The following is a 9,698-nucleotide window of genomic DNA, read 5'->3' as shown; positions in this document are numbered from 1 at the left end:
GGGCATGTACAGCCCCGCCCTGACACGTGGCTTTCACGGCAGGGCCGCGAGGTCTATCTGGGCACTCGTGAGCCAGCTTGGGACTCACGAGGCCCTACCTCAAGGCGGGTTGCGCCTGGTCTTGAGTCTTCAATGGCTGTGTGTTCCTGCGAGACGGTTAGGTGCAAGCGCTCTACGTCCTCAGGTCCCGGCCCTCGAGCGAGCTCAGCCGCCACTGGTATGCCAGGTCGCGATGCCGTGGTCAAGGCCAGGGGGTGAGGGCTGGAGAGCCAGTAAGAGCTCCTGAGTCGCGATGCTCAGGAGCCCCCCTTTTAACGCGCAAGCAAATTGCACGGGATGAATGGACCCGTGGCGGGTGGCGATCGAGCAGGTGATAACTGTAGGTAGGTTAAGCATGGAAGGAAAATTAGCTTGAGTAAATGCAGGAAGGCACATGCCACTGGGTCCGGCCCGAGCGGCTTGGGGATGATGCAGCCCGAGGGGCGTCCCCAGCAAGGTAAGCTAAAGACATAAGCAAAAGGGATACATGCCACAGGGATGGACCCATGCGGCCTGGGAATAATGCAGCCCGAGGGGCGCTCCCAGCTAAACGAGCTTGGAAAATGTCACCTGGTTCTGTAGGCGAAGTAGAGTTGGTGCAGCTAAAGGCGTGCGTGGAAGGAATGCCTCTTCACGAGCCACCGGGGCCCTGAGCCTCGGGAGGCTCTGGGGGCTCGGGAGGCTCCTTGAAGACCGTCTCCATTTCTTCCAGGACGGTGTGGTACCTGGCCTCCTGAGCCGCCAGGATGCGCCGTACGTTGCGCTGACAGGCTGATGCCACGCTCGGCAAGCCGAAGGGCATGTGAACGTAGCTGTGTGGCGGGCCCTCGCAACGGCCCACACGCGAAGGCCATAAACGCTCGTGAGATGCGGCCATGTTGAGCCCTGGGATGTCGATGCAAACACGTAGCCCAACATCCTTGCCTAGATGGGGAGCTGCACCTCACGAGCGGCTATCGCCGCGCACGGCTCTTGTGTCTTGCAGTTCCTGAGTGGTCTTGGTGATGAACTCCTGAGTAGTGGGCACTCCTTGCCCTGTGTTCTCCTGAGGGAAACGTGCCGTGAAGCACGCCTCCAAGTGGTGCCCAAGCGCCTCCCTTGTGAGGTTGGCAAAGTCTGAGGCCCTCAAGAAGAGAGCCCTCGAGCCCTGCCCGAGGAGGTCGCCGGGCGTGCCTTCCTATGCGATGGAGGGAGGCGCGCCTGAAGCGGGCGCTGATCCTGACGAGGCTCCAGCTGCGTCGCCACCCTCCTGAGATCCTGCTTGGCGTAGCTGCTTCTTCTTCTTGGGGAGGGCCTCAGGAGGGCCCTCGCTTTTGCGGTCGGGGTCGTTGATTGTTGCAGCTTGGAAGGTGCGCTCGAGGGAGCACACCGCATCTCTCTCTTCACATGGGACCTTGATGATTCCGCTGCTTCCCGGCATCTTGAGGACGTTGTAGCCGTGATGGGTGACTGCCATGAACTTGGCCAGGGCCGGATACCCGAGGATGGCGTTGTACGGCAGGCGGATGTGCGCGACGTCGAAGTCGATAGGCTCGGTGCGGTAGTTCTTGTGCTCTCCGAAGGTGACAGGCAGGCGGACCTGCCCTATCAGTGTGGTGGAACCGTCGGTCACTCCTGAGAAAGGCTTGGTAGGCTGAAGCTGCTCATATGGCACTTGGAGGTTGTCGAACGTGTCGACGGACAGGACGTTGAGCCCTGCGCCGCCGTCGATGAGGGTCTTGGTAACTTGCACATTGCTGATGATTGGGGAGCACAGCATCGGGAGGGCGCTAGCGGTTGCTGCGCACTTGAGCTGATCTGCCGAGTTGAAAGTGATGGCGCATTGGGACCACCTGAGTTGGTGCGTGGCCTCGAGCTTGGGGAGCACCGCATTCACTTCACGAGCGAACTGTATGAAGATGCATTGAGAGGCTGGGCCCTGCGCGCTGCCCAAGATGTAGGTGATTGCACGCGGCTCCTGGAAGCCCCTAGCCCCCTCATCCTGATGGTGATCGTTGTTCCTTCTTGGTGGCGGCAGCGGGGGAAGACCGGCGTTGCCCTGGGGGCGATCCTCACGAGGCTGGTCCCTCCAGGCGCCCTCGCGAGTATGGTCTTGCCAGCGGTCCTCACGAGGCCTGTCGCGCCACTCCTGGCGCGGGCCACGGTTGTCCCAGCGTCCTCCTCCACGGTCGTAGCCCCGGTCGCTACGCTCGGGGCGTCGACCGAAACGTCCTTCGCGAATGGCTCTGAGCTCTTGACAGTCACTGGTGTTGTGGGTGTTCAGGTTGTGGAATGCGCAGAACGGTCGGCCGCCCTTGGACGATTCGGGCTGATCCCTGCCCCGCTTGTTGTCTGGTTCTGCTGCGAGCACAGCTGCCTCCTTGCGCTCCATGTCCTTGGCCTTGGCTTTCTTCTCCTCTGTGCCCGCGGCTGGCAGCTCGAGGAGGGAGAGGCGCCCCTCCTCAGCTCTTGCGCACTTGGTCGCCAGGTTGAACAGCTCCTGAGATGTGCACAGCTCCTCATGGATAGCGAGCTCTTCCTTCATCTTGACGTCACGGACGCCATCTGAGAACGCGGAGATGATGGCCTCATCCTTGACCTTGGGGATCTTGAGGCGAGTGTTGTTGAAGTGCTGGATGTACTTCTGGAGGGTCTCCCCTGGCTGTTGCTTGATGCGGCGCAGGTCACCCGCGGCCGGCGGGCGGTCGTGGGTGCCCTGGAAGTTGGCAACAAAGTGGTCGCGCATCTCATCCCAGGAGGAGATCGAGCCGTGGTGCAGGTTCAGGAGCCAGGAGCGGGCACCATCCTTGAGAGCCATAGGGAACCAGTTCGCCATGACTTTCTCGTCGCCATTGGCTGCTTCAATGCTCAGCTCATAGAGTTGCAGGAACTCCGTGGGGTCGGAGGTGCCGTTGTAGCGGGGAGGCAGATCCGGCTTGAACTTGCCTGGCCAGGAGACGCTGCGCAGCTCGGGGGTGAAGGCGTGACAGCCGGCCGTGGTTGCCGGGGCCCGCCTCGGGGGTGGAGCTTGGCCTTGATGACGCCCGAGCGGCGCCACCGCAAGCGGTGCGCGGTCTTGACGAGGCGGTGCGGGGAGCGCAGGTGCGGCTTCTTGCGGCCGAGGGATTTCTTGGCAGCTTCTCTCTTCGCGCGCAGGCACCGGACGTGGCGGATCACGCCGTGGGGCCGCGCGCCTTGGCGCCAAGGCGCAGTCTTGGGGCAAAGGTGGTGGAGGCGCGCCATGAGCCAGGTCGCCCGTGGTTGGCGGAGGGTGAGGCAGAGAGAGGGACGGCACCGGGGAGCCCCCTGCGGCGCGGACGAGCTTAGAGACGCGGTCGAGCCACTCCTCGTAGAGGTCGTCGACTGGGCGGTAGCGCAGGAGCTCGTTCGCCGTGAGGAGCGCGGCGTGCATGAGACGAAGAACCGGCGGGGGTCAGTGGCGGTGAGGCCGTCCTGCCGCACCGACGGATGCAGCGAGGACACCTGTTGCTCGTTCCCCGCCGGCCCGGTGGCAACGTTGGCGGCGGGAGATGGAGAACAACGAGGTGGCCCGCCGACGGGAGCCGTCCGAGCAACGCGGGCGGTGAGGGTAGCCCGGCGCTCAGCTCGAGCGCGGCGAGCGTCCGCCATGGAGACGACGGAGCAACGGAGCGACGAATCGACGGAAGGGAAGCTATGGCGCACCCCTACCTGGCGCGCCAAATGTCGGATGTGGGGTTCCGGCAAAACCCTTAAGGTTCGAACTCTTGGGTGCACGCGAAGTCTTTCCCTCCTACCGATCCACGCCCTAGCTCACTAAGATCTCACGGACGAACTCGACGAACTCGCAACACAGAAAGACACGAGATTTATACTGGTTCGGGCCACCGTTGTGGTGTAATACCCTACTCCAGTGTGTGGTGGTGGATTGCCTCTTGGGCTGATGATGAACAGTAGAAGGGGAAGAACAGCCTCCGGAGGTTGAGGTGTTCTTGTGTATAGGGTAGGCTCTCGATATGATCAGATCAGATTAGGCCGAGCTGCCTCAGACTGAGTTGAGATGCCCCTACTATGGTGGCTAGTTCTACTTATATAGGTCCCGGTCCTCTCCCCAAATATTGAACGGGAAGGGAGCCAACAATGGCGGGCGAATTTGAAGGGGGGCAGCTAATACAAGCTATCCTGACAAAAGTGGTCTTCGCCTACGAAAGGCTATGGTGGTGACGCCATCTTGGGCTCCATGATGACCTCCGTCCTGTCGTCCTTCTGGTCTTGGTCTCGTTGCACTGATATGGCAAGCTTTGCCTGATGCCTCGGTACTCCTCGCCTGCGCTTGCCTCTTTAGCACCAAAGAGGAATCAAGGACGCTGCGCGCTGGTGCCCGCCTGGTGCCGATTGTCATGGCTTACGTCACGAGAGCCTCGTGAGGTTTGCCCTGCCTTGATATCTCCGCTCCTCATGAGCCTGCCTGGCTAGGCCACTCCTGAGGAGATCTTGCGTCATCCGCCTCACGAGGCTTGGCCCCTCGCGATGGTCTTGGATGCCTTGTTGATGAAGATGGGCCGCACGACCCGTTGACTTAGCCACGCCATGGGCCGCAGGCAGGCAAGTCTGGGGACCCCCGTTCCCAGAATGCCGACAGCCGCCCCCCAAGGAGGTCTTGGTGTCATCCGCCTCGCGTGGCCTGGCCCCTCGCGAGGGTCTTGAGTTGTTGTTGCTGAAGCTGGGCCGTACCAGGCCGTCGATGGAGCCACGCCATGGGCCACAGGCAGGCAAGTCTGGGCACCCCCGTTCCCAGGATGACAACAAAAGTTTCGATAAATGATCAAATGAACGAAATATATCGTCGCTTTGAGAAGTATGTGATAAGCAAGAGCTCCCCCTAAATTTGTGCATTATTAAAAAATTGCATTTGAATGCAAATGCACAATTGATTAGGATCATGGGTCACTCTTCCATGTCACATACAACTTGGTGGAGTGCGCAGAATGATATGAATGGAATAGTAAGCACGCATCACCAAAAACATAATTGAATGATCATACACAAATAATGATAGAGATAAACATTAAGCATCACATGAAGCATAGTATGATCAATCACACATAACCAACGTAGTATCTCACACACATAATGAACAATGTTGCACAATCAAACGGAAATAGTAGCAATAACTCATGAAAAAACCAACAAGCAAAAGAGAGACACTCTCGCTCGAAGCCTAATTATCTATACAAATTTCCCCCTTTGGCAACAAGTACCAAAAAGTTCGAATAGGTATAGAGCTATACGTCTCTATAGGCATGATCCTCAGCAGCTCCTGAAGGTGATCTCTGGGTGGCACCTCTGGTGTGCATAGATGGCGTGGAGAGAAGTGCATCCGCGAAGGCTTCGGCTATCGTCTGCGGAGCTGCTGGCGTAGAGACTGAAGGTGGGAAAGTAGAAGTAGCAGCAGGTGCAGAGTGAGTAGTCCTCGTGTCTGCAACTGGCACGACAACAGATTTGGGTGCCCTGGGTACTGTTTGGTATCTCTCAATTGTAGCTCTCCCATCTCCACTGTCATTGGCTCTGACTGCGTCAACGTCATCTCTGAGCTTCTCCACATTGGTCAGGAATCTTTGGCTTCAACTCTCTAAGCACTAGTGGCTCATCATCAATCTCAGCCTCAGTCACTGGGGCCTTGTTCTTCTCACTAGCTGAAATGCTCCTCTTTGATCTCTTAGGTGCAGGAGTTGTAGGCTTGGACTTGGTGGGGGTAGCATACTTCATTGCATCAGAAATGAGCTTCCGGGTCTTGGCTGGAGGTGCATCAGCTGCTGGTTCCTCCTCTTCCTCCTCATAAGTATTATCATCAGCAACCATGGAGGGTTTGCCAATGACATAACATGTAGTCTTCCTAGCACTCTTATTCTCTTCTTTCTTGCAGCAGCCTTTGTATCACTTGGCTCCTCAAGTGTGAATGTCATGTGTTCCCTTGGAGTTGTGGCCTTATCTGCCTTGGAGAGTGGGACTTTCCTCACCACTATTCTCTCCTTGGCACTGCCTGAAGGTCTTGTGCTGACTGCAGTGCCATACTCCTTAGCAAGCACCTTCTACTTCTCGGATGTAGGCTCACTAGCCACAAAATCCTCATCCTCATCATCTGAGGTTCTCTTCTTTCTCGTATTTGTGGCAGCCTTGGGTAGTTAAAGTGAGCTCCTCACTCCTTCATAATAGCTGCCATCTCGACTGGATCCTTCACTGAGATCCTCATGCTGTTCTGACATGTTCTCGCTGTCACTGGCACTAGACATCTTGCAAACAAACCCTGCGAACAGATAGGTGTGGGCAGAGTATATGAGTCATCACCAAAGCAGACATTTTCATGAAAACTGAGTTCAAATCTTAGTTTTATGTTTTCATAGAATGCATTTTGGATCCACCGAGTTGTTAATCTCGGTGATGCCGAAGCACTCAACAGAACCTATACACATCATTTGGTTAGACCGAGATGTGATTCGGTGTCTCCGAGATGCTACAGTTTCACAGAAATGTTAGTTCGGTCTCACTGATTAGTACTTCTCGGTGGCACTGAGATGCACTAGTGCAATGGCCAGGGCCAAATTGGTGACTCCGAAAATTCCAATTTTGTCGGTCCGAGATGCTTTCGGCGGAAACCTAAACCTAAAGTTTGTACTTGCATCTAATCTATGGAATAGATCAGGTAGATTGAAGTAGTTCATATGCAGCAAGATTCATGGCAAATCCCTAGTGCATTGAATCAGAAAAATTTGATGCACAAAGGGGGTGGAATTTTTACCCTAACTCGGCGCAAATCCCCTGCGGAGACAACAGCGGGAGAGAAACCCGTTGACGGCGACAGAGTCCAACAACGAGGGCGCGCTGGACACAACGACGAACTCCGAAGAAGAGGGCAACGGCATCAGAGGGGGTGCAGGAATGTGAGGTTTGAGAAATTTCAACCGTACAGGACCCGCGGGATATATATACTAAGCTGCTGTTGGTGGCACCGATTGGAACAAATTGGTGGCCCCGAGACGTGTAACTACGTGAACTTACGAAAAATCGGTAATGTAGGTTCGGAAGTAGGTCTAGAGCGGGGGTGATTAGACTACTTGACCAAATAAAAAATCTAACCTTTTCCCAATTTCAAGTGTTTGCAAACTTTAACAACTAGTACAAGTCAAGCAATCAACCTACACATGCAATTCTAAGAGTGTACCAGTGGAAAGTAAAACATTGCATATGAAGGTAAAGGGAAGAGTTTGGAGAAGGAAAACGCAATGTAGACACGGAGATTTTTGGCGTGGATCCGATAGGTGGTGCTATCGTACGTCCACGTCGATGGAGACTTCAACCCACGAAGGGTAACGGTTGCGCGAGTCCATGGAGGGCTCCACCCATGAAGGGTCCACGAAGAAGCAACCTTGTCTATCCCACCATGGCCATCGCTCGTGAAGGACTTGCCTCACTCGGGTAGATCTTCACGAAGTAGGCGATCTCCTTGACCTTACAAACTTCTTGGTTCAACTCCATAATCTTGTAGGAGGCTCCCAAGCGACACCTAACCAACCTAGGAGACGCCACTCTTCAAAAGGTAATATATGGTGTGTTGATGATGAACTCCTTGCTTTTGTGCTTCAAATGATAGTCTCCCCAACACTCAACTCTCTCTCAAAGATTTGGCTATGGTGGAAAGATGATTTGAGTGGAAAGCAACTTGGGGAAGGCTAAAGATCAAGATTCAGGTGGTTGGATTGGAATGTCTTGGTCTCAACACATGAGTAGGTGGTTCTCTCTCAGCAAATGACTAGTGGAAGTGTAGGCACGTTCTGATGGCTCTCTCACAAATGGAGAAGGGGGTGGAGGGGTATACATAGCCTCCACGCAAAATCCAACCGTTACACACATTTGACCCAACTCGGTCAGACCGAATAGAAGAACTCGGTGAGACCGATTCAGTTAAAAATGTGAACATTAGGAACTTCGATGGGACTGACGAGATCAACTCGGTGGGACCGATGTGCTAGGGCTTAGGGCAAACATCAACTCGGTGGCCCCGATTGCATCAACTGGTTAGACCGAATTGAAACAATAAGAAAATAGAGACGACGTCAAGCAAACTCCGTCGGACCGATTTGTGATGCCCAGGGGAGATCTCGATCCAGAATTGGGGATGAGGAGAGAGAACCGAGTAGGTGAGTAACTTGGAGAAGGGGAAAGGAGGATCGTTCAACCACTCGCTGCCATTTCCTCAGGTGATGCGTACATAAGTAGCTGCCCCATCCGGCCACCCTTACAAGGCCTACGGCCAACCATTACTCAATCCAACACATGCACTCGGCCCATAAGCCCACTCACTCGATGTTGCGCGTTTAGTCAAGCAGTTAACTGAACTACACTTGATCAGTCCGCAGCTGATGCGTTAGCAGCATCTGTAGGCGCGACATTGCCTCCCTCTTGCGATGAAGCCTCTTCCCTGTTGCAAGCTGACGGGTACCGATGGCGAAGGACGTCATTATCTTCCCAGGTTGTGGCCGACGGTGACATGTTTGCCCATTGAACGTGCAGTTGCACCAAAGGAGCACCCCCCTTCTTCATCATGTGCCGTTCCAGGATTGCCACTGGTTCAGTTTACTCGCCGGCGAGGTCCGGCACTCGCGGTAGTTCAGAGAACACCGGAGTATAGTCTGGGGTGAACGGCTGCAATTGAGAGATGTGAAATACTGGGTGGATGCGGCTGTCCGGTGGCAGTTGCAGTCGATACGCTAGCGTGCCAATGTGTTCTGTCACCAAGAAGGGACCGAAGAACTTGTTGGCGAGCTTCTTGCAGGGCGGTTGGCGACAGAGGACTGTGCATACGACTGAAGCTTGATAAGGCCTTGTTCCCCGACGTCGAAAGCTCGTTCTGCTCGGTGTCGATTGGCTTGTTTCTTGAAGCGAGCTTGGTCACGCGCAAGCTGCGCGCGCAGCAGGTCCGTGTGCATGGTCCAATCTAGATCGCCCGACGCCGCATCGCTGGGTAGCGCGGCGCTCAGGTGTGGCAAGCCGCCCAGGTTGGGCTCTCTGACATACAACGCCTTGAAGAGAGAGCAATTCAGGGAGGCGTGATGTGCAGAGTTGTACCAGAATTCTACCGTCGGCAGCCACTTGCACCATTGTCGTTGCGTGTCATATACCGCACACCGCAGATACATCTCCAATCACTAGTTGACCCGCTCCATCTGGCCATCCGTCTGTGGGTGGTACGCAGTGGAGTAGAACAGTTTGGTTCCTGCGGCGGAGAGCAATTCGCGCCACATGGCGATAGTGAAGATCTTGTCACGCTCGGAGACGATCGAATGAGGGATCTCGTGAAGCTTGATGACATGTTCCCAGAAGGCGCGAGCAACTTGGACGGCGGTGAAGGGGTGATGAAGCGGCATGAAGTGGGCGTACTTGGTCAGCCTGTCAACGGCGACCATGATCGCGTCGGAGCCCTCAGATTTCTGAAACCCCTTGACAAAATCCATGGTCAGCTCCTGCCATGGTTCCTTGGGAATTGGAAGGGGTTGGAGCTTGCTGGCAGGGTGCGTGTGCTCGTGCTTGGCGTGTTGGCACACAGTGCACTACCGGACAAAATCCTCCACAGCATGCTTCAGACCTTGCCAGGCGAACAGCTTGCGGACGGGGTGGTAGGTTGCCATGGCGCCGGAGTGTCC

This window comes from Triticum aestivum, chromosome 4D (assembly GCF_018294505.1).
Source record: "Triticum aestivum cultivar Chinese Spring chromosome 4D, IWGSC CS RefSeq v2.1, whole genome shotgun sequence".
Lineage (NCBI taxonomy): Eukaryota > Viridiplantae > Streptophyta > Magnoliopsida > Poales > Poaceae > Triticum > Triticum aestivum.
The sequence above is the reverse complement of the archived record's forward strand: the minus strand, read 5'-3'. Positions refer to the sequence as shown.